Source organism: Scyliorhinus torazame, chromosome 27 (assembly GCF_047496885.1).
Source record: "Scyliorhinus torazame isolate Kashiwa2021f chromosome 27, sScyTor2.1, whole genome shotgun sequence".
Classification (NCBI taxonomy): domain Eukaryota; kingdom Metazoa; phylum Chordata; class Chondrichthyes; order Carcharhiniformes; family Scyliorhinidae; genus Scyliorhinus; species Scyliorhinus torazame.
Genome location: NC_092733.1, coordinates 19,182,677 through 19,206,138, shown reverse-complemented (window position 1 = coordinate 19,206,138; position 23,462 = coordinate 19,182,677). Strand labels below are relative to the sequence as shown.

The window sequence follows — 23,462 nt, the reverse complement described above, 5'->3', positions numbered from 1 at the left end:
AGGATGTGGAAGCATTGGAAAGGGTGCAGAGGAGATTTACCAGAATGTTGCCTGGTATGGAGGGAAGATCTTATGAGGAAAGGCTGAGGGACTTGAGGCTGTTTTCGTTAGAGAGAAGAAGGTTAAGAGGTGACTTAATTGAGGCATACAAGATGACCAGATTAGATAAGGTGGACGGTGAGAGCTTTTTCTCGGATGTTGATGTCTAGCACGAGGGGACATAGCTTTAAATTGAGGGAGATAGATATAGGACAGATGTCAGAGGTAGGTTCTTTACTCAGAGAGTAGTAAGGGCGTGGAATGCCCTGCCTGCAACAGTAGTGGACTCACCAACACTAAGGGCATTCAAATGGTCATTGGATAGACATATGGACGATAAAGGAATAGTGTAGCTGGGCTTTCGATTGGTTTCACAGGTCGGCGCAACATCGAGGGCCGAAGGGCCTGTACTGCGCTGTAATGTTCTAAAGGAGTGGGTTTTTAAGGAGGGGAGAGGGGTAGTGAATTAAGGGAGGGGATAACAGATTTTAGGAGCTGGACAACATGAGGCAAAGAGGCCTACATTGCGGCAAGTAAAGTTGATATGAGGCCGAATTTGGAGGAATGCAAATCTCTCGGGGGTTGAAGTATGTTTCGGAGATGGGGATTGGGTTTGAGGCAACGTCGGGGTTAGAACACAAAGACGAGGCTTCAGACGTGATGTTGTCTGCTGCCAACGTGGATGGGTGAGCTCGAGACTGCAGCAATTCTGGTTGAGCAGAAGTTAACGGAGTTGGGGAGAAGAGTATCGGAACAGCCCAACCTTGGCGGCAGGGTAGCACATTGGTTAGCACTGTTGCTTCACAGCGGCAGGGACCCAGGTTCGATTACCGGCTTGGGTCCATCACCCGGTGGGTGGGGGTCTGTTCAGCTCTGGTCAGGGGTGACGCTGGTACGTGACAGCCTTTCCCTGTTACCTGTTCAAGGAAAAGGAAGTGGGTGTCTGGACGGGACAGCGTAAGAATGCTTTGAAAATGAAATGAAATTAAAATCACTTATTGTCACAAATAGGCTTCAAATGAAGTTACTGTGAAAAGCCCCTAGTCGCCACATTCCGGCGCCTGTTCGGGGAGGCTGTTCTGGGAATTGAACCATGCTGCTGGCCTGCCTTGGTCTGCTTTTCAAAGCCAGCGATTTTGCCCTGTGCTAAACAGCCCCTAACAGCTTTGATCGCGATGCTCCTTCCTCCGAAAAGACCGAGCAGACGGACGTTTCTGGAGTGGTGGTGAATCTCCTCAGTCGAGCGACGAATCGGATTTTAGAAACAAAAGAAACAATGAACATGCAGTGCAGAAGGAGCCATTCGGCCCATCGAGTCGGCACCAACCCACTTAAGCCCTCACTTCCACCCTATCCCCGTAACCCAATAACCCCTCTGAACCATTTTGGTCACTAAGGGCAATTTAGCATGGCCAATCCACCTAACCTGCACGTCTTTGGACTCTGGGAGAAAACCGGAGCACCCGGAGGAAACCCACGCAGACACGGGGAGAACGTACAGACTCCTCACAGACAGTGACCCAGCGGGGAATCGAACCTGGGACCCTGGCGCTGTGAAGCCACAGTGCTAGCCACTTCTGCTACCGTGCTGCCGGGTTGGTCGACAATCGTCCATGTCCTTCTGACCCATCCCCCCACCCCTCCAAAAACGTCCGCCCACCAAATTGCGAAAAGGAATGCATTGAAAAGAATGTTCAAAAACAAAACATTCGCAAGCTATAGTTTCCTAATTCTCCTCTCCTTCAAAAGAAAAATAAAAATGACAGTGGCTTGAAAATAAGCTCTTAGATTTCCCTAACATTTCCCTACAGTGCAGAAAGAGGCCCATCGAGTTTGCACCGACCTCCAAAAGAGCACTCTACCCAGGCCCACACCCCCTTCCCACCCTATCCCCAGTCACCCCACCTAACCTTTAGACACCAAGGGGCAATTTTAGCACAGCCAATCCACCTATCCAGCACATCTTTTGGACTGTGGGAGGAAACCGGAGCACCCGGAGGAAGCACCCACGCAGACACGGGGAGAAAGTGCAAACTTCACACAGTCACCCGAGGCCGGAATCGAACCCGGGTCCCTGGCGCTGTGAGCCAGCGGCAATAACCACCGTGCCGCCGTGCCAACTTGAAACAGTTGCAGTTCCTCCCTCTCAAAAAGGGCCTTACTCTCCCTCAAATCCCGATGGTGGAACTGTGCCACGGGATCTATTAGCCCCTAGAATCTCGATAAACCGTACATGTTGACTCCTTTGGTCACTGGCCTCAAGCCAACCAGCGGCCAGGGGAAATCCATTCCTCCTGCTTTGTTTTATGTTGTTTGTTTTTGTTGATTGGTTTTGCCGGTAATTGCGGCGACATAAATAGTGCTGATATTTTGAGAGCATCTGGTTGACCTGCATCAGCACCAAAAGTTTAGCTCAGTTGGCTGGGCAGCTGGTCTGTGATGCAGAGCGAGGCCAGCGACGTGGGTTCAATTCCCGCTTGGGTCATCCTCGAAGGCTCCGCCTTCTCAACCTTGCCCCTTGCCTGAGGTGTGGTGATCCTCAGGTTAAATTGCCCCCAGTCAGCTCTCCCTCTTCAAGAGGGGAAAGTAGCTGTGGTCATTTGGGACTTTGCCTCTACCTTGCCTTTTGCCGAACATCTCTGGGACTCGGCTTTGGGCCCTTGTATTTCCTTACCCAGCCTGTTCAACAATCACGCCTGTGAAGCCTCTTCAGACATTTCACCACGATATAAGGGCCGGCCATATAAGGGGAAATGGCGGCCCTGTCTGCGGATCGGTAATCCAGAGGCCCAGGCTGGTGGTCAGGGGGACAAGGGTTCAAAGCCTACCAAGGCAGCTGGAATTTAAATACACGGAATAAAATTCTGGAATCGAAAACCAGTCTCTGTAACCATATAGAATTTACAGTGTAGAAGGAGGCTATTCGGCCCATCTAGTCTGCACGGCTCTTGGGACGAGCATCCCACTTGAGCCCACACCTCCACCCTATCCCCCGTTAACCAGTAACCCCACCTAAACTAAGGGCAATTTAATGTGGCCAGTCCATCTGACCCGTCCATCTTTGGACTGTGGGAGGAAACCGGAGCACCCGGAGGAAATTCACGCAGACACGGGGAGAACATGCAGACTCCGCACAGACAGTGACCCAAGGCCGGGAATCGAACCTGGGACCCTGGAGCTGCGAAGCAACTGTGTTAACCACTGTGCTACCGCGCTGCCCATAACGATGACCCTGAAACTTCCAGCGATTGTTGTTTAAAACGAAACCCATCTGGTTCATCGGGGGAGGAAAACTGTCGTCCCTCCCCAACCTGGCCTACGTGTGACTCCAGACCCACAGCAACGTGATTGATTCTTAACCGCCCCCCGAAATCGCCGAGCGAGCCACTCGGTTCGACGGCAATTAGGGATGGGCGCCAAATGCGTGGCCCAGCGATGCCCACATCCCGTCCGAGAATAAAGAAAAGAATTGTGGGGGCTATATGAAGTTGTTGGAGGGGGAAGATTGTGTAACTAGGCAGGTTTATTTCCCTCAGGTGTGCCTCCCGAATAACTCGTTCAAAAATGGATAGTATGTGCCGCGGAGTGTTGCGTGCGATGGGTGGGCATGGACGGTTTTAGCTTCCTCCCTGTTTGTCTGCCCCGAGAGTGTTCTGAGGCCTTCTCGTGCTCGTCAACTAACGCCTTGTGCACAGGCGCCTCGTCTCATACGCCCGCTGGGGGTTAGTTTGCTGTGGTGGGCGAAGGGTCAAAATCTGTGACAGCCAAACAAAACCCCACCCCAAGAGAAGTCACGCTCTCGTTCTTTCTCTGTCTCCACAGCCGACACTTTAACAAATTGTGTTTACCAGCTCTCTCAACCAGAAACGGGAAAGATTGAAAGCTCTGATGGCGGTGGGGGAGGGGGTTTTACAGTCCCATTAAAGTGCAGCCCTTTTTATGATCCGATTCGTTCACACAACACCCCTGCAGCTGGGGAATGTTACTGTCAGCCGGAAGCCGCAGTAAAACCCTGAACCATAGTCCTTGTGTGATGCTGGAGGCAATTCTGAAGAAGTCAAATGAAAGGACAATAAGTAAGCCATTCGCAGGTGTGGGAGATAAACTCTCCCACGCAACCGTCGCTGAGGAGTGTACATTTTTTTTTAAACTGGAGGACCCTCTGATAAAAATCTGGTGCTCAAAAACTCTTAAACCTTGAATCGCACAACCCAAATTCTGTTGCTCCGTCCCTTTTTATTGGTGAGATCTGTTTCTCTCTGACTATGTCCCATCCACAACGTGCTTTTGCCATGGCCATGCCTCGCCCAATCAAACTCGACTTGCTGACCAATCAGCACTCTTTTTTTTCTCTTTCCCCGGCAGTAGAAATCGTTGTGAGTGTTTGAAATTTGGCATTTTTGCATTTGTCCTGGATGGGAGCAAAAAATTGAACCGGCAGCCTTTTCAGCGAGAACAAAGAAATGTACAGCACAGGAACAGGCCCTTCGGCCCTCCAAGCCCGTGCCGACCATGCTGCCCGACTAAACTACAATCTTCTACACTTCCTGGGTCCGTATCCCTCTATTCCCATCCTATTCATGTATTTGTCAAGATGCCCCTTAAATGTCACTATCGTCCCTGCTTCCACCACCTCCTCCGGTAGCGAGTTCCAGGCACCCACTACCCTCTGTGTAAAAAAAACTTGCCTCGTACATCTACTCTAAACCTTGCCCCTCTCACCTTAAACCTATGCCCCCTAGTAATTGGCCCCTCTACCCTGGGGAGAGCCTCTGACTATCCACTCTGTCTATGCCCCTCATAATTTTGTAGACCTCTATCAGGTCGCCCCTCAACCTCCGTCGTTCCAGTGAGAACAAACCGAGTTTATTCAACCTCTCCTCATAGCTAATGCCCTCCATACCAGGCAACATTCTGGTAAATCTCTTCTGCACCCTCTCTAAAGCCTCCACATCCTTCTGGTAGTGTGGCGACCAGAATTAAACATTATACTCCAAGTGTGGCCTAACTAAGGTTCTATACAGCTGCAACATGACTTGCCAATTCTTATACTCAATGCCCCGGCCAATGAAGGCAAGCATGCCGTATGCCTTCTTGACTACCTTCTCCACCTGTGTTGCCCCTTTCAGTGACCTGTGGACCTGTACACCTAGATCTCTCTGACTTTCAATACTCTTGAGGGTTCTACCATTCACTGTATATTCCCTACCTGCATTAGACCTTCCAAAATGCATAAGGAATGGACCAGCCCCTTGAGTGCTGTGGGGGGGGAGCATACGATTGGATGATATCATCGAAGGGGTGAAAGCAAAATGCTGCAGATGCTAAAAGTCTGAAATAAAAGCAGAAAGTGCAGGGGAAACTCAGCAAGTCAGGCAGCATCTGTGGAGAGAGGAACAGAGTTAAGATTTTAAGTCCAGCTGACTCTTCTTCAGAGCCAAAGAGAGGGTGAAGCGGAGGGATTTTACACTGTTCAAGAGGGAGTGGAGCAAATTAGATCAGGGATAAGTGGGAGCTCAGGAGAGATTTGACAAAGATGTCACGGAACAGAAAATAAAGGGAGTGTTAACGGTGGAGTTAAAGACGGTGTTAATAGTGGCATATAGGTAAGTTGTCAGAGTGTGTTAGTGGGGCAGAAGGTTCTGTGAAGCAAAACTGGAGAACAAGTGACAGATGACCTGGTGGGAGAGACGGAGGAGCGTTGGCACAATGAAAACTGGATTAAAAATGTTTGCTTTTAAAACTGGAGGACTGGACTATTTTATGATCTGCTGCGGAACAGCGCCAGCATAATGTGTAAGTTTATTGTTGCTGGTTACAAATGGCGCCCAAACTCACTGCACGAAATAAGAGCCTCTTATTTTGGCCAGAGTTTTTTTTGCGATGAGAGATTGGCACTCGACCTCTTATTTCAACCGATTAAAGAAGACCTCTGCTGCCGAAGCGGGCCATTTGGCCCCACTGGCCAATGCTGGTATCAAAACAGGAGCTGCTGGACATCATCAGCAGGAGAGGTGGCATCTGTGGAAGTTCTGGAGCGAACCAAGGCAAAATCATCGTGATCTGAAACGTTAATTCTGTCTCTCCCGCCACAGATGTGTCAGACCTGCTGAGAATTTCGGGTTTTCTTCGGTTCCCATTTCAGATTTTCGGCATCTGTCAGCATTTTGATTTTTGTGTTAGTTGGTTGGTCCATACTGGGGGGGGGGGGGGGGGGGGGGGGGGGGGGGGGGGCTGCTCCACACGGGCCTCTTCCCATCCCACTCCATCTCACACTTTAAAATGTCGGCCCCAAGCTTCTGTCCTGCCTGCTGTCTCTCTCACCAGTTGGGCTTACTTTCCTCTGAGTCCACGCCCAGGCTTAACCAATCGAGCACGGTGAGCGTAGACCAGTTGCCAGGCTCGCATAATCAAACTCCGAACAGTTGAACACCTAAAACTCCATCCTTCTATTCCTTATTCTCTCTTCTTTTTCTAGCTTCCCCTTACCCAGGACCTGCTTTGATGTGGGATTCTGGCTGAACTGGTATTCCGCATTTTTCCCTTATCCCGCCAAAGGAGGAAGAGAATTTCCCATTTGAGGCAGTGATATTTACACATGGGTAGAAATGGCCTGACAAAACTAGGGTTGTTTAATAGAGCAATTTATTCCATAATTTTCTCTCGTTCTTCATGGGGAGTGCATGATTTTCATGATTTCCGTGAAATCTATGTGATTTGCTGGATTAGTTAATACATCTCCACACATTCTTTCAGCGATCTAACCCTTCAATTAACTGTTACTATTTTGCAAAGAGCAATACCATACGAGGGCTTTAAGTTACCATCTGCTTTGGCTAAGGTGGTAGTGTTGTGGTGTTGTCACTGGAGTTGTATTCCAGAGACACAGGGCAATGCATGGGGCTTCGGGGTTTGAACCCCACCATGATGGATGGTGCGGAAGTTTAAATCAATAAAAGGTGACCATGAAACCACTGTCGATTTGTCATAAAAACCCATCTGGTTCACTAATGTCCTTTAGGGAAGGAAATCTGCCGTCCTTACCCGGTCTGGCTAGATCTGCAACAGTGTGATTGACTCTGAAATTCCCCTCTGAAATGGCCCAGAAATTCACTCCGTTCAAGGGCAATTAGGGATGGGCAATAAATGTTGCCCCAACCCACAAATTAATAATTAAAAACACACTTATTCATGGAAATATTTAGGGGGCAAAGGGGATAGAACAGGGAGGTGACACAATGGTCCGAATGGCCCTCCTTTGCTTTAGAACTTCTTTTAATCCACTTCTGGGATGTGGGCGTGACTGGCATGGCCAACGTCTATTGCCCAGCCCGAATTGCCCTTGAGAAGGTGGCGCTGAGCTGCCTTAGCCGCTGCAGTCCATGAGGTGTAGGTACAACCACAGTGCTGTTAGGGAGGGAGTTCCAGAGTTTTGATCCAGAGACAGTGAAGGAACGACCGATATGTTTCCAAACTGCTGCAGTGCGTCCAGTGGCCTGCGCACACTGCAGCCTGTGTGTGCTGGCGATGGAGGGATGTTTTGAGGCGGGAAGTGGGATCATCTTTATGATAACGATCGGCTTTGCGTTCTTCTTTGCTGTCTCGTCTGTGCATTGTCCGCGCTGGGGGGGCAAGTATCACATCTGGCGCTCTGTTTCTAAACGGTTTAGTTCAGTGCATCGATCCCGTGGAGCAGATTGCTGGCCCACCCACAGAGAAGCTTTCGTGAGGCAATTGCCATTCATATGTCTGGCATCTCGGGTGTCCCTGGGGGCTATAAAACTGGCAGCGTTGGCGGCCTCAGTCGCCGACCCAAATGGGGCACAGCTGGCAAGCAGATTCTGTCAACAGGCTGGGTAAAACATCTACAGTATATAACCAAAAGAAAATATCGTAAACACATAATTTATGCAAAGACTATAATCCCACTGCGTGCTTTGAATGCCAGTTATAAAAAGATCAAGATTCTGAACCCACAATTGAGATACTGTGCATATAATGATTCTATTTTGTACCGTACTTGCATAATTCATCTTTTTTTGGTCAATTTTGCCCCTCCCAAGGACCGCACATCCTGCCGTGATATATATTTCTTGATTTATATCCATGGCCGAGACTTGGTTGCGGTGGGCACAATTTCAATATTTGCGGATGACGCGAATCTGGGAAGTATTGTGAGCTGTGAGGAGGATCGAGATAGACTGCGGCAGGCTGGCGGAATGGGCGGATACGTGGCAGATGGAACTTAATGGCGGCGCCAAGTGTGAAGTGAAGCTTTTTGGTAGGGAAAATGTGGAGAGTCAATCTAAAATGAAGGGCGCGATCTGACCAAATTGGAACAGGGTACCGCGACGAGCGCATGTAGCTGGGTGTTCTTGCCCTACGCTGAGATAGCGATCGTCGTGAAGATGTGTTGTGTGGATTGTAATAAGTCCCAGCGGTTTGATAGGGCCGTCCGTTTAATCTCTCCTATGTGCGTGGCCCAGCTTGGAAAATCGCCGGTACGACTCTGTGTGAAGTGACCGTATTCCATCTTTTGCAATTACTCGTTGAACGCACGCCGTAGGATTCCGAATAAGACATCACGGGGAGTTGACAAGTTTTGAAATCTCTCATCCTCAAATTCAACCTCATCGACCTTGAGGTTACTGCGAGTGGCACGAAGGGAAATAGTATCTGCAGCCCTCATGAAACCCTGTAATGCTTAAGTAAGACTTGCCTGTTCCTGCTTGTGGTAGGAGCGAAACAGAAAATAAAACATCGGCCAGAAAAGGAACAGAAAATCGCTGAATATGGGCTAAGAGAGTTTTAATTCTTCTTCTTCTTCCCTGGGAGTTGCGGGGACCCGTTCACTGCTGCTAAACGTACAGCTAGAAAAGTGAACCATACCCCTCGCGTGAAAAGAGTACCCCGGCTGTGCCACTATGAGTTGGTCCAGCCTGCCCTCCCTCCCTTTCGGAAGGGGATTGTAAGTTAGGTCTCGGCTGCGGCTGGGTGGACAGATTCCTCGCCTCTTGAGTCTTGAGGTACATGGCTTCAAATCCCCGCTCCACAAGACTTGTGTCCGGCCGTGAGGGTGCGATAGCTTTTGGACGAGATATTGAAATGCCCGGCTGTCATTCTTGGGCACAGGTAAATCATCCCATGGCATTGCCTGAAGAAGAACCAAGGTGTACAGAACAACTTTTATCCCTCAACCAACAGATGGTCTGGTCATTTATTGAGTTACTCTCCTATTGAGCAGCACGGTAGCATAGTGGTTAGCACTATGTCTTCACAGCGCCAGGGTCCCAGGTTCGATTCCTGGCTTGGGTCACTGTCTGTGCGGAGTCTGCACGTTCTCCCCGTGTCTGCGTGGGTTTCCTCCGGGTACTCCGGTTTCCTCCTACAAATCCCGAAAGACATGCTGTTAGGTAATTTGGACATTCTGAATTCTCCCTCCGTGTACCCGAACAGGCGAATGTGGTGACTTGGGGATTTTCACAGTAACTTCATTGCAGTGTTAATGTAAGCCTACTTGTGACAATAATAAAGATTATGTTAAAAAAACATTGATATGGTGCTCCTGCCGCTGGATTAGTAATCCAGAGGCCCCAGTCTCGGCCTAAATTCATTATTCTAGTTAGCACTGGGACTACGGTACTGAAGACCCGGGTTCGAATCCCGGCCCTGGGTCACTGTCCGTGTGGAGTTTGCACATTCTGGGCGTGCAACACGTCCGATATTTAAAATGTGGCATTCCTTCCCTTCTCCCAACCGGAATATTAATTCGGCTATCAGTCAGCCTGCTACCCCAGACCCCATAATGACCTCTTTTGAGTCTTTACCAGCCGCACAATCCAGTTTTGAATGTGGCTAGGGGTGTCCCACTGTGCCTTCTGCCCTCGCCGATGCCTCCAGACAGCTGGCGTTGCACGCCAGTGGGAGTACCCTGGCACCCCACATCGGCTGAGGAGAAGAACCAGGAGACGATCTCGCCACCTTTTATCTGGCACCTCCAGGGCCCTCTCCTGACGAAGCGGACTTGAGGTTAGACACTGCGGAAAAGGTTGAGACCTTGCCACGTATCATCCCATAGTTTTAAAAATATTTTTTTTTTTTATCAAGCGAAGGGCCTCGCTCCACACCTCGGCATCGCCTTCTGGGCCCCAACTCCTCCTCCCACCTAACCTTAACCCCCACCACTGACATCGACTTTTCCGACAAAATTCGTCCATAAGTAGCGGAAGTACGCCCTTCTTCCGACCCCCGCGAGCGAAAGGGCCCTCGCCATTAGAGATGTCGGCGGGGCCACGGGGAATGTCACGGAAATCCGTCTCACAATGTTGCGAACTAGGAGATACCTGAATGAATTTGAACCCGAGAACCCAACTCGGCCGATTCCTCGAGACTGGCAAACCGCCCCTCCAAGAACTATTTGGCCATTCTCCCCACCTCCTTCCCTTCCCCCTACCCCGGACATCTAATCCCGCCGGCTCGAACAGACGGTTAGCACAGATGGGAGCCGGCTTCGACACTGACCCCAATTTAAAATGTGCTCGGGATTGTCTCCGTAACGTCCGAGTGGAAACAACCGCGGGATCTGAGAAATATTTTGTTGGTGAGGAAGGGAAATCATCCCAGAGTCAGCAGTGAAATTGAGGCGCAAAACGAAAATAGGCAGTGGCCGCTTAAGGGCGAAGCAGACGGTGCAACTGAATCAGAGCGGGACACGGCCTATAGATCCCCAGGAGACGCCTCTCCCGGGATTCTCGACAGTCCTTACTTATGGGCGGGACCTAGACTCTCATAGTTAAAAGAGCATAAATGCTGTTTTAACTGTGGCCGCGCCGGATCGAAAGACTACCCGGCATCTGCCGGCCTCGCTGAGGAGACTCCAACCGGGCTCCATACAGCACTGGTCCCCACCAGGCGGAATGATACTGGGGTGCAGAGGGGGGGGTCTCCCAGGCGATCGGATGCTCCCAGGCGATCGGAGGACCCTGGGTGGGGGTCTCCCAGGCGATCGGAGGACCCTGGGGGGGGGGGTCTCCCAGGTGATCGGAGGCCCTTGGGTTCTTGCCATCTGGGCAGGGTGGCACGCAGGCCCTGTTGGTGCCACCTGGCACATTGGCACTGCCAGCCTGGCACCATGGCTGTGCCACCTTGGCACTGCCGGGCTGGCATGAGCACTGCCAGGCTGGCATGGGCACTGCCAGGCTGGCATGGGCCCTGGCAGGCTGGCATGGGCCCTGGCAGGCTGGCATGGGCACTGCCAGGCTGGCATGGACACTGCCGGGCTTGCATGGGCACTGGCAGGCTGGAATGGGCACTGCCAGGCTGGCAGGCTGGCATTTTGCCCATGCCAGGATCAGGCTCCAGGGTGACCTACCCCTGTGAGGTGGGGTGTGGGGAGACTCGAGGAACCCCCCCCAATAGGCACGTTGGGGGTCACCCGATCTCTTCCTGCATGGAAGAGCACCATCATCGGAATAGCAACAGAGTGCCGTTAGATAGCGGGGCCGTTCACTGCATTACAAGCATCTGGAACGACCCCGCTAATCCTGCCCAGTGCAGACTCCCTTTTTCATTTAGTTAGATCGCGCCCCTCGCCTCCCACCCTCAGCAAAAGGAAGGATCCTGAAGAAGAAAACTTCGGCAGGATTCTACTCCCCCAGTGCCCCAACTGCACTTCAGAGCCAGAGGGAATTGAGGCAAGGCTTGAGGAGGCAGGTCAAAGGATTTTGGATACATTTCCACACAGCGTTACAAATGGGAATAAATGACTGCAACATGTATGAAATAGGGAGTAAAGTGGAATTTTAGCGGTGTACGTGCGCTCGCAGTGGTATGCTGTTGTTAAATTGAACCATTCCTCATTCTGTTTGTGCTACCCAAACATTTATTAAATTCAGATTTGCTCGGTGTCCCCTTACCTCATATTCCTCGTTTGACATTCGGTCGGGAGAATCTGCAGATATGCCTTTGGCACATGTCTTGAGATCGAAAACATGTGGATTTTGTTGGGCGTGAGCTTCAAAGGAAACATATTCCTCAAAGAATTGGCTTGTTTTAATTCAACAGGAGCTTGTTGCATTCTCATGCATATCGGGTTCACGTTTTGCCATTAATTACCACGGGCGAGGGGGAAATGATGCAAATTGCCGTCCGTGTATCGTGTGCTCTGGGGTATGATGCAAGAGTAGTGCTGATCTTCAGAGGAATGGTCAATGGCAGGAATTGAGAGCTGGACCGAAGGAAGTATGAGGAGCGGGTTCCCCCCTCTACGACAGCTACCCAACTCCACTGCCAATGCTGGCCAACCTTCTACCCAAATCGGGAGGGGGCGGAATAGAAGGGCCCATAGGCAGCGAAATGTATATAAAGTTACAATAAAGTAAATTAACGCGGGTTAAGAAAAATGTGTATATATACAATTGTTTATAAATATGGAAAATACCAATAAAAAGATTTTTTTTAAAAACCTTTCTAAGACTCATTAACCCAATTGGCTGATTTATCCCCGCATTTAAAATTTTTTTGTATCTGGTTCACAGAAAATGACAAAAAAAAAAATCTTTACTCTGTCCTGATGATTTTTCTCCAGGGTCCCATCCAGCAGCGTCCTGGAGATTGATCTTTGGTTCCTGGAGAGGCCAGGCCGATTGTGGAGGGTTGTAACCCCTCCCACCCCCTCCCCCCCCCCACCACCACCCCCGTGCCTCGGTCAACCAGTGTACCCCTCATTCCAGTATCGTGGAATTAATTCCCCTCAAATGTAAACTTCTCATCCTTGTGTGTGAGTGCGAGCGTGAAATCTCCCCCTTACTGTCTCTGTAATCACCTCAGAGAGATCTAGGTGTACAGGTCCACAGGTCACGGGCAACACAGGTGGAGAAGGTAGTCAAGAAGGCATACGGCATGCTTGCCTTCATTGACCGGGGCATTGAGTATAAGAATTGGCAAGTCTTGTTGCAGCTGTATAGAACCTTAGTTAGGCCACACTTGGAGTATAGTGTTCAATTCTGGTCGCCACACTACCAGAAGGATGCGGAGGCTTTAGAGAGGGTGCAGAAGAGATTTAGCAGGATGTTGCCTGGTATGGAGGGCATTAACTATGAGGAGAGGTTGAGTAAACTCGGTTGGTTCTCACTGCAACGACGGAGGTTGAGGAGCGACCTGATAAGAGGTCTACAAAATTATGAGGAGCATAGACAGAGTGGATAGTCAGAGTCTTTTTCCCAGGGTAGAGGGGTCAATTACTAGGGGGCATAGGTTTAAGGTGCGAGGGGCAAGGTTTAGAGGAGATGTAAGAGGCAAGTTTTTTACACAGACGGTAATGGGTGCTTGGAACGCGCTGTCGGAGGAGGTGGTGGAAGCAGGGACGATAGTGACATTTAAGGGGCATCTTGACAAATACATGAATAGGGTGGGAATAGAGGGATAACGACCCAAGAAGTGTAGAAGATTTTAGTTTAGACGGGCAGCATGGTCGGCACAGGCTTGGAGGGCCGAAGGGCCTGTTCCTGTGCTGTACTTTTCTTTGTCCTTTGTTCTTTGTTCCAGCCCTACAACTCACCGAGATTTACGTGCTTCTCCAAATCTGACCTCTTGCATAGATACTGTGGCTACAAGAGCGGGTCAGAGGCCAGGAATCCTGCAGCGAGTAACTCGCCTCCTGACTCCCCAAAGCCTGTCCACCAGCTACAAGGCACAGGTCAGGAGTGTGATGGAATACTCTCCACTTGCCTGGATGAGCGCAGCTCCAACAACACTCAAGAAGCTCGACACCACCCAGGTCAAAGCAGCCCCCTTCCACAAACATTCGCTCTCTAGGGGTAGCAGTGGTTAGCACTGCTGCCTCGAGGCCCCCCCCCCCCCCAAAGGCTGCACTCCGTGACATGACTCCTGGGCTGAGGACTCCTCTGTGTAAATGGGAGCGGGACACCATTTTTGAATGATGACCCGATCTCTCAACCTCAAGGCAGCCCCCGGACCCGCCGGACCCCAACTCACATATAAGGGGCTCACTGGCGCGCCCCCCCCAATGTGCTCCACCTCTCACGGGCAGGGCACACCCAGGCCCCAACTTGGTATGGGCAAAATGCCAGCCCGCCACCTTGGCACTGGCACCCTACCCCGGCTGGCATCTCCCCGGCGAGGCTGGTAGATGCCAGGTAGCCGTTGGATACGGCGGCAGGGGGGCAGCACAGTGGCGCAGTGGTTAGCACTGCTGCCTCACGGCGCCGAGGTCCCGGGTTCGATCCCGGCTCTGGGTCGCTGTCCGTGTGGAGTTTGCACATTCTCCCCGTGTCTGCGTGGGTTTCGCCCCCACAACCCAAAGATGTGCAGGTTAGGTGTATTGGCCGCGCTAAATTGCCCCTTAATTGGAAAAATGAATTGGGTACACTAAATTTATTTTTAAAAAAGGCATAGTGGCTGGCGGAATTGGGGAGCGTTGGCAGGTTGAGCTGCTTGACAGCAGGCAGCGTAGTGGCCCATCTTGCCACAGCGGAGGCATTGTCGATTCTTTGCTGGACATTGCCGCTTTAAATGTGCAGATCCACAGTTGCCGCACGTCGTGACGTCATGGCGTTCGTTGCGCCACCGCGCATGCGCAGTTCGGTCCTGCGTAGAGCGCGCCTGCGTGTCACATCCTTCTGCGTCAATGTCCCTTTTGGCGCGTACAAGCGCGGGAGGCTGCGGAAAGCGCGCAAAATGGCCGCCCTCGTCCGGGCTGCGAATTCTGGGTCCTACCCGTTGTGGGCAGGACCCAGATCGTGCCATCTCTCGGGTTCGGGTTACATCTGGCGAGGCGTGATGGCCGCCGGGAATCCCGGGGGTTCCACTGGCCGCGGTGCACCGCAATTCCAGATGTGTATACATACACATTTTTCTTAACCCGCGTTAATTTACTTTATTGTACAGAAAGGTTTATCCTGTACAATATATACACATCCGGAATTGCGGTGCCACCGTAGCCGTTGCCACGGGATGCGGGCCGGGGGTCGTGCCCGTTGTTTCAGGTTTTAACGAGTGCAGGGGCAGGAAGAAAGTGAGGGGGAGGCGCAATTTAGCTTTTCATTCCTTGTTGGAATGTGGGCATCGTTGGCTCGGCCACCATTTGTTGCCCATCCCGAATTGCCCACGAGAAGGTGGTGGGTGAGCTGCCTTCTTGAACCACTGCGGTCCACGTGGTGTAGGTACGCCCACAGTGCTGTCAGAGAGGGAGTTCCAGGAGTCCCAGCGACAGTGAAGGAACGGCCGATATATATTTCCAAGTCAGGGTGGTGAGTGTGACTTGGAGCTTTCCGTGTGCACGCTGCCTTTCCAGTTTCTGAATGGTACAGGCTGTGGGTTTGGAGTGTGCTGTCGAAGGAACCTTGACATGTGGCTGCTGAGCACCTTGTAGACGGTACACACTGCGGCCACTGTGGACAATGATGGGAATGTTTAAGGTGGTGGATCGGGCCAGTCAAATGGATTGCTTTGTCCTGGATGGTGTTGACCTCCTCGCGTGTTCTCGGAGCAACTGGGGCAAACAATAAAAGGGATTCTAACTTTGAAAAGGAAATGGGTCAGACACTAAGGAAGACGTTGCTGGGATTTGGGGAGAGAACCGGCGGCGTGGGATTAATCAGTGGGGCTGACCGGCCTCCATCTGCGCAGAGGGGGTGAATGGCTACAGCAGAACCATCCCTGTTAGCATGCTGCCTGTGCAAAACAAAGGCCCGCATTTATATAGCGCCTCAGGAGGTGCCAAAGCACTTTGCAACCAAAGCACAAGTGTAGTCGGTGTTTAAGGGCCGGCACGTTGGTACAGTGGTTAGCACTGCTGTTTCACAGCGCCAGGGACCCGGGTTCGATTCCTGACTTGGGTCACCATCTGTGCGGAGTCTGCACGTTCTCCCCGCGTCTGCGCGGGTTTCCTCCGGGTGCTCCGGTTTCCTCCCACTAGTCCCGAAAGACGTGCTTGTTAGGTGAATTGGACATTCTGAATTCTCCCTCCGTGTACCCGAACAGGCGCCGGAGTGTGGCGACTAGGGGATTTTCACAGTAACTTCATTGCAGTGTTAATGTAAGCCTCCTTGTGACAATAAAGATTATTATTATTAAAATGCAACTGCTGGTTTGTGCACAGCAAGATCCCACTAGAGGTGATGTGATAATGACTAGATAATCTTTCACTGTGCTGTCAATTGAGGGAATAATGCTGGTTGGGGTGGGGCGGCAGGGGGAGAGCTCCAAAGGTTGAAATAAGCGGTGGGGCTAATTTAACTTAAACCCACGCAATCGCTTTGTATGTTCAGTGGAATCTTATCTCTCGCCCAGCCGAGATCTCGGGTTAATCATTCACTTTATCGGACAGAAAGCATGTGTCGGTGGGTGGGGGGAGGTCACAGAGACTGGAATGTTCTTGAAGGAGCAGGATTGCATCAGCGCCGAGGAAATCAAAGGTCAAGTGGTTTCGAGGCGGCAGAGAGGTGAGGTCCACGGTTCAGACCACCGTGTAGCTCTTATTCTGGGGGTCTTCAGCTGCCACGTGACGGGAATCGGCCACCTCCCCCCGGTCAATCCGTACCTCTGCCCATATGGCAGGGGGTCAGCGAGTTGAAGGCAGCCTTTAAGGCTTCAGAAGCACCCGGGTCTGGTCTCTGGCAGAGGGCCGGGGGTTCAAACCCCACTCCAGGGTTAAATCCAGGCCCTGCACTGCTGGAGGTGCCGGTTGAGACATCAAACCGAAGTCGGGTCTTTTACCCCCCCCGCCCCCCAAAGTGGATGGAAAGATCCCAAGGCCACTATTTCGAAGAAAAGCAGGGGCCATCCTCCCCAGTACTGTCCTGGCCAAATATCTATCCCTCCAATCACCAGCTCGATGTAAAGATTATCAGGTTGTCGTGTGTGGGATCCTGCCATATAGAAATTGGCTACTGTCTTTCCTACGTCACAACACTTCAAAAAATACCTCATTGGTCGTTGAAACACCTTGGGATGTCCTGAGGTGCTATATAAATGCAGACCAAGTGTGCCCCAAAAATGTATGAATGTATGACGATGCAGTTTCTGATAATGAAGCTGTATTGCATTACAGAAATGCAGGGAACCAATTCTTTCATTCATTCATTGATGGGGTGTGGGCCGCACTGGCTGGGTCAGCAGTTATTGCCCATCCCGGGCATCACGGTGGCGCACTGGTTAGCACTGCTGCCTCGCGGCGCCAAAATCCCAGGTTCAATCCCGGCTCTGGGTCACTGTCCGTGTGGAGTTTGCGCATTCTCCCCGTGTCTGCGTGGGTTTCGCCCCCACAACCCAAAGATGTGCAGGCGAGGTTAATTGGCCATGTTAAATTGCCCCTTAATTGGGAAAAAAGAATTGGGTATCTAAATTTATTGCCCATCCCTAATTGCCCTTGTGCTGAGTGACTTGCTGGGCTACTTCAGAGAGTGTTTTAGTAGACACCCACATTGCTGTGGACCTGGAGTCACACGTAGGCCAGACCGGGTATTGACGGCAGATTTCCTTCCTTAAAGAACATTAATGAACCAGATGGATTTTTACGGCAATCGACAATGATTTCATGGTCACCTTTGGACTTTTAATTTTTATTGAATTCAAATTTCACCGTTCGGTGTGGTGGGATTTGAACCCATGTACCCAGAACATTACCCTGGGTCTCTGGATTACGAGTCTAGGGATAATACCACTATGCCACGTGTTATGGGCCAGGGTTTAGAGAACCCCAAAGTGTGTCATGGAGTTCACCTGACCCACGATTTTTAATAGATTGTGGTATGGGGAGCACACGGCCCAATCTACAGGTGTGGTACAGCAGAAATGGAAACGTATTTTTTAAAGCAAAACAATGTTTATTCTATGAACTCAAGTTAACATTTTTGAAACATACAGAGAACATCTCAGCAACCATCAATTAAAATACAACCCCCAAAGAATACAACACTCAGTAATGCTTACGCTGTCCTTTTAACATCCAAAAGAAACCCCTTTTAACAGAAGCACATCAGGTTAAAGTCACTACTGAAAACATTTATAATTCTGAATTCACCAAATGATCAAGAGATAGTCTTTTGATGGCAGAGAGAACAGCAGTACACCTGCTTGGTCTGGCTTCAGCTCCAACACTGAAAATGAAACTAAAACACACCCTACAGCAAACAGCCTAAAATGAAAGTAAAAAAGCTGACGGACAGCCCAGCCCCACCCACTCTCTGACATCACTGCAGTGGTAAACACCCATTTCTTAAAGGTACTCTCACTACAGATATTTATATACACACCCATTTATAAACACCCATTTCTTAAAGGTACTCTCACTACAGATATTTATATACACACCCATTTATAAGCACCCATTTCCTAAAGGCACTCTCACATGACACACGGCCTCCCCTTGAATGCTGAGTGTTTGCCTTGTGTGGGTCACTGGCGGAGATATGCAGATAGTTGCTCCATGAGTAGATTAAGGAAACAGACTCGCCCACATCGAGAGCACAATTTTGTCAATAGAGAACTGAGCCGTTTCATCATCCAATTCAGAGCATCCAATAGTTCAAAAGATCACAGAATTACTGATGAAACGGTCCTTCCTCACATCTCCCCCTTTTTTTTAGTTAATAAAGTGTTCAAAGAAAATTTGAAAAGAATCGCTTTTGTCGCCACGGTATCTTTCTGCCAGTTTGCAAACGGGTCCTGCATGATTTTGTCTTCAATTGCTGGAGGGAGTCCGGGGTATTTCGCGAGGGTGAAACCCATAGTCCTGAACAAGACCGAGACAAGGAAGAAGGTTTAAAAAAAGTGAAGGTTATAACGATGAGAGGGCAGGTAACCGCTGGATTGCAAATAGACCCAGCAAGCAAGGGGTTAATGAAAAGAGACCGCAAGTGGCTTACAAGAGAGAAACACTAGCGTGTGGTTTTCTCAAATAATTTGCAGAGAGTCGAGTGTGCAAAGCCTTGCAGAGAGAGAGAGAGAGTTGCCCTTCTAACGGATATCTTTATCGCTCTTCCAGTGATTTAGAGCGGTGGTTTCGAGGCGAGGCAGACGGCATTTCCAGGAAACGGCCCCTTCTTTCAGAATAACCTCAGCGCCGGAGCTTTGAAGATGCGCAGCGATTATAAGCCGCAGATAAAGGAGGCTTCACCAAAGGCCAATGGAGAATTCGGGGAGTGTGCCGAGCACCCCGTTTTATCGTCCCCGGCAATACCCAGAACCCGGTTGGGCAACCGGACTGAGCTTACAACGGTAGACCTGTTTCGGACAGTATTTCGGAAGTGTCTCGCTTGGTGTTCCTTTCGTTAACATTGTGGCCTGGAAATTCCGTGGGGGCCGTCTGCAGAATCGACCGCGGTCAGAGATCCCGCCCCGCATTCCGAGGCGGGGAAAACCGTCGGTGGCATAGCCATGACCGACTATCGGGGTCTCCAAGGACACCTCCGTCTCTCTGAGCCAAAGCCACCCTTATAAGCAAAAGCAGAGTCCTCTGGAACCCAAGGTGGCTCCCTTCAGGGCCATATTCTTTTCTTCATCCTTTCCATGTTGGAAACACAGGCGACCTCCGTTTTAGTCAACCACCCCGAATCACCCTTGATCTGAATGGTCCGCTCGGCGTTTCCGAGAGGCAGTTAACAAGGAACAGTACAGCACAGGAACAGGCCCTTCGGCCCTCCAAACCTACGCCGGCCATCTTGTCTGTCCAAACTAAAACCTTCTGCACTCCCGGGTCCGTATCCCTCTATTCGCATCCTCATCGTGTATTCATGTATAAGAGTCACATGTAGGCCAGACCAGATTACCAGATTAGGATGGCAGACTTTCTTCCCCACATGGGCATTAGTGAACCAGATGGACAATTGGCGAAGGTTGCCATCACCGAGACTGCTTGCAATCCAGATTTTGTTCATTTATGAATTTAAATTCCACCAGCTGCCGTGGTGGGATTTGAACCCTTTTTCCCCTCAGAGCTGGGCCTCTGGATTACTAGTCCAGCGATATTACCACGATGCCATCAGCTCCCCAAATGGGGGAAAAGTATTAATCCCCGTTTTGAACAATTGCCAGGAAAACTCCCTCGGAAATCAATCTTACTCCGCGATCGATCATATTCCACAAGCAACGGTTTGGGCCTTGAGGAACCTGCCTCCCCAGCTTTAAGATGAGCAGAAAGATTTACCGCTGGGACTAAGTGATAAACATGCGACAAATCCCGAATTCCCAAAGGAGAGAGATTGGTATAAATTGTCCGGCCCAGCCCACTGACCTCGGGCAGGAATCTCCAGACTCAGGGCAGGCCCCTACCTCAAAAATCCCACCCATTACCTCATCTTTAATTATTAATTAATCATGAATTGTTTGCCGTTCGTAGGAGGGAATGTATTTGATCTGGGGTTGGCTGCTCCTTCTTGCATATAGTGAGGGAGTGCTGCACTGTCAGCGATTCGGCCTTTCGGATGCGTCATTGAACTGTCTGCCGCCTTGTTGTCTAAAGTGTCGGTGCGGCGTTTAGACGGAATTATTTTGTTCATCATCCAGGGGGGCGGGCTCCAGACTGGGTTCGTAAAGGGTCGGAATTCTTGCCATGTCACAATATCACTGAATGTTATGCAAGTCTTTCCTTGGGGCTATGGAACAGAGCGGAGGGGTGGGGGGGGGTCAGGGGAGTTGGCCCCCCGTGTCTTGACCAACATGTATCCCTCAATCAACATCGCAAAAAACGGATTATCTGGCCGTTTGATCAAATTGGCAGCCGGTGTCTCTACGTTACTTTATGAAGTGTCATCGTTGTTGCCATTTATTGGCTGTGGGGCGGTCCCGGACACACAGTAGATGTGTCAATCCAGGCCGTTCTCCTTTTGCATCTTGGGGGATTGAATTTCCCTGGCTGAGGGGGTGTATGGCCAGGGGGCATGGGTTTAAGGTGATGGGTCAAAGTATTAGAGAGGACATGAGGAACATCTTTTTTACCCAGAGATGGCAAGCATCAGGAATTCTCGGCCTATGTTGGTAGTTGAGGCTGAAACACTCAACTCATTTAAAAAGGTATATTTTTTTGGCTGGTGCAGACATGAAATGAAATGAAATGAATGGTTGCTGAATGGCCTCTTTCTGCACCGTAACCTTTTCTATTCTAATGACACCTCATAGATCTGTGTAAACTCTCGAGATTTGGGGGGGGAAATTGCTACTTGCCCCGTTTTTAATTTGATTACCAGCATTTAAAATTGCCGACGTGCTGTGCGTCTGTTTGAACTCCAGTCAGCCGCACTCTGACTTGCGGGTTTGAACCTCGCAATAGAAGCCAAGCATCTAATCTGGAATGACATTCCAGGAGTGGCGAGATGCCTTTTTAGGTGAGGTTTCAGTCTGCCTGTCCGGGCGGGCGTTAAAAGATGTCCCGAGGCACTGTTCGAAGAAGAACAGGGAGTTTCCTTGGCCAACATTCCTTTCACCCATTTTGAAAAAGATTAATTGATTATTCAACTCAACCATTCTTGTGTCAGCTGTGTCGAGGGAAACAAAAATGACACAAAGCAGCAGGTGAAAGAAAGACTTGCATTTATATAGCGCCTTTCATGACCTCAGGACAACCCAAACACACTTTACAGCCCATTTGACAGGACGTACTTTTATATGAAGTGTAAGCAAATTTGCGCGCAGCAAGATCCCGCTAGCAGCAACGCAATCGCGATAAGATCATCTACTTTGGTGCTTTTTTGTTATTGAGGGATAAATATTGACCAGGACTGGGAAGGGAGCTCCCCCTGCTCCTCTTTAATGATATTTTACGTCCACTCGAGAGGGAAGACTGGGGGCTGAATTCAAAATCTCGCCTAAAAGGCAGCCCCCTTCCGAGGTGCAGCATTCCCTCAGTAAGGCTCACAGTCCAGAGTTGCGCACACATCTCTCGACCGGGGCTTAAATTCACCCACTTTCTGCTCCAAGGCAAGACACCGACACACTTGAGGCACTGCACTCTAACGTTGGTAAGTGATGCTTTGAGACGTTATCGAGACACTTGCTAAAATGTGTTTTTTGTTGCTGTTGTTGTTTTACAGAATGAGATGATAAGGCCGGGAACAGCTTCTGATCCAGTCCAGTCGCACCTGTTAACGGTTCGCTGTCGCCTTCTAGGTGAGGATTAGCCGGTGCATCCGGTGCAGCTCCTGAGGGGCACACTGTCTGACCACGTGAGGCCCTCTACTCGAAACGTCTAGATAGAAACGAAGAGGAGGCCATTCTGCCCCTTGAGCCTATCATTAATTTGATCATGCTGGATTAGTATCTCTATCAACCCCGCTTTGGTTTTATATCTCTGGTTTGCCGAATAAAAATCTACCAATCTTAGTTTTGACATTTTTAATTTACAACCCCCCCGCTCCCCATGCCCCCACCTAGTTCCCGCATTAGACCATAGAATATACAATGCAGAAGGAGGCCATTCGGCCCATTGAGTCTGCACCGACCCGCTTAAGCCCTCACTTCCACCCTATCCCCGTAACCCAATAACCCCTCCTAACCTTTTTGGTCACTAAGGGTAATTTATCATGGCCAATCCACCTAACCTGCACGTCTTTGGACTGTGGGAGGAAACCGGAGCACCCGGAGGAAACCCACGCAGACACGGGGAGAACATGCAAACTCCGCACAGACAGTGACCCAGCGGGGAATCGAACCTGGGACCCTGACGCTGTGAAGCCACAATGCTAACCACTGTGCCACCTGTCGCCCCTCCTATTTTATTTATTGGCATCCACCTTGTATCCATGGCTCCTCTAGTTCTGGGATGGGGTTGTTTGGCTGCTCTTCCCATCTGCAGTCATTAAACCCTTTAAACAGTCCTGGCCTCCGGATCCCATTCCGTGGAAATCCGGGGGATCTCCTCTGGGTCAAACCCGTCATCCTCCCCGAGCCCCTCTGTTTTCGAGAGAAAAGGAAAGAAGTATATTTGTGGATATCGGGCGAAGACCTGAATGGGGACTCGACCTCGAGGGCAAGTCCAGTCTCGCAACAGAAGAGTGGCCGCATGGTCTAGTTACTGAGGAACGCCAGTGTCCGTAGAACCGTGTCAGCACTTCCAGGAGAAATCCTGGGACGGAGGGCCAGCTGAGAGAACCACATTCTGGGGTGAGCGAAAAAGGCAATTTTCTCAAGCTCGAAATGAAAGTGTTGATGAACTTCCTGCCCCAATGCCCGGTGCCGTGACACTGTCTCTTTAAACCCACTCGGGTGGAATGCTAAATAAACTATTTCCTGTCACTGCATGGACACCCATTTTATCAAACTCGTCCAGTGTTGAAATTACAGGCCTAACATTCGGTTTCGGGTTGGATTGTCAGGCTGTCCGGCCAACACGGGCGACGGGCCGAATGGTCTCCTGCGCTCTTCCGGTCCTATCATTTTGCTAGCTTGTGAACCGGAAGACAGAGCAA

At 50.4% G+C, this 23,462-nt stretch overlaps 1 long non-coding RNA gene across 1 annotated transcript in view; it reads left to right on the top strand.

The window, feature by feature from the left end:
• The window catches only part of LOC140403276 (uncharacterized), an 85,321-nt gene extending 62,944 nt beyond the window's left edge, over positions 1–22,377 (top strand). Inside the window, exon 3 of the long non-coding RNA XR_011938272.1 lies at positions 22,089–22,377. This is a non-coding gene — a long non-coding RNA (uncharacterized lncRNA). The remainder of the gene's footprint in view (positions 1–22,088) is intronic.
• Positions 22,378–23,462: the final 1,085 nt, after the last annotated feature.